Source organism: Carlito syrichta, unplaced genomic scaffold (assembly GCF_000164805.1).
Source record: "Carlito syrichta isolate Samal-C Ts95f unplaced genomic scaffold, Tarsius_syrichta-2.0.1 Scaffold316502, whole genome shotgun sequence".
Taxonomy (NCBI): domain Eukaryota; kingdom Metazoa; phylum Chordata; class Mammalia; order Primates; family Tarsiidae; genus Carlito; species Carlito syrichta.
The window spans coordinates 440,578-441,872 of record NW_007260598.1 but is presented as its reverse complement, the minus strand read 5'-3'; positions in this window follow the sequence as shown (position 1 = coordinate 441,872).

The following is a 1,295-nucleotide window of genomic DNA, read 5'->3' as shown; positions in this document are numbered from 1 at the left end:
GGTGAATGTGTACATACATCTCTGTGACTATACCTAGGAATGGGACTGCTGGGTCACAGGATCCAAGGGTTAATGCAGCTTTAGTAGATAAAGCCAAACAATTTTCTAAAGTGGTTATAAAAAGTTCACGTTGACTAGCAGTATTCTCAGACCTTTTGATTTTGGCATTCTGGCTGATATGAAGTGAGATCACACTGCAATTTCAACTTGCATTTCTGGGACGATTTGTACATCGATAACCTTTTCATTTGCTTATTGGCTTTTTTTTTTTTTTTTTTTTTCATTAATCAGTAGTTTTTATTATGGTTTTGTGGGGTACAGTTAAGGGTAGGTGTACAATGACGTTTCGTTCAGGCACCCTGTAGATAAGAAGTGTTTTCCCATCCCCCGACAGATATTTGCTACTGTTAATCCCATCCCCCTCCCCCCCGTAGGTTCCCAGTACCATCCGTCATTTTCTCATAGTATTGCATTGGATGTTCAAGGTCCATTATATGAGTGAGAACATGTGATATTCGGATTTTTGTTTTTGTGAGAGGTCACTCAGTATTATAGACTCTAGTTCCATCCAGGTTGCAGCGAAATTCATGATTTTGTTCTTTTTTATGGCTGCGTAGTATTGCATCGTGTATATGTACCACATTTTTTTAATCCAGTCCTCTTTTGATGGGCAGCATGGTTGTTTCCAGGTTCTTGCTATTGTGAACAATGCTGCGATAAACATACGTGTGCAGGTATCTTTTTTATAGAGTGATTTGTGTTCTTCAGGGTATATTCGCAGTAGGGGGATTGCAGGATCATATGGAAGGTCAGTTTTTAGAGCTTTTAGGAATCGCCACACTGCTTTCCACAGAGGTTGCACTCTTATTGGCTTTTTTGAGAGATATCTGCTTATCTTCTCCTGAAAAATGTCTGTTGAAATATTCTGCCTATTTTAATTGTATTTTCTTCCTTATTCTTGTGTGATCTGTAAGTGTTCTTTATATAGTCCGTATACAAGACCTTTTTTGAATGTATGTGTTGCGATTTCTATTTTCTCAGTCAGTGGTTTGCCTTTCACTAATGGTGTCTTTTCTTGAACAGGAGCTCTTAATTTTAATGTTGGTCAGTTTTTCCTTTAGAGTTAGTACTATATGTGTTTAATATGTCTTCATCTACCCCAAGATGGTGAAGATGTTTTCTTTGAGTAATGTTATGGTTTTACCTTTACACTGAGATCTAAAGTCCATCTGGAATTGATTTTGGGGGTTATGGTGTGAGGTAGGGGTCAAGATTATTTTTTCCCCATGTGAATA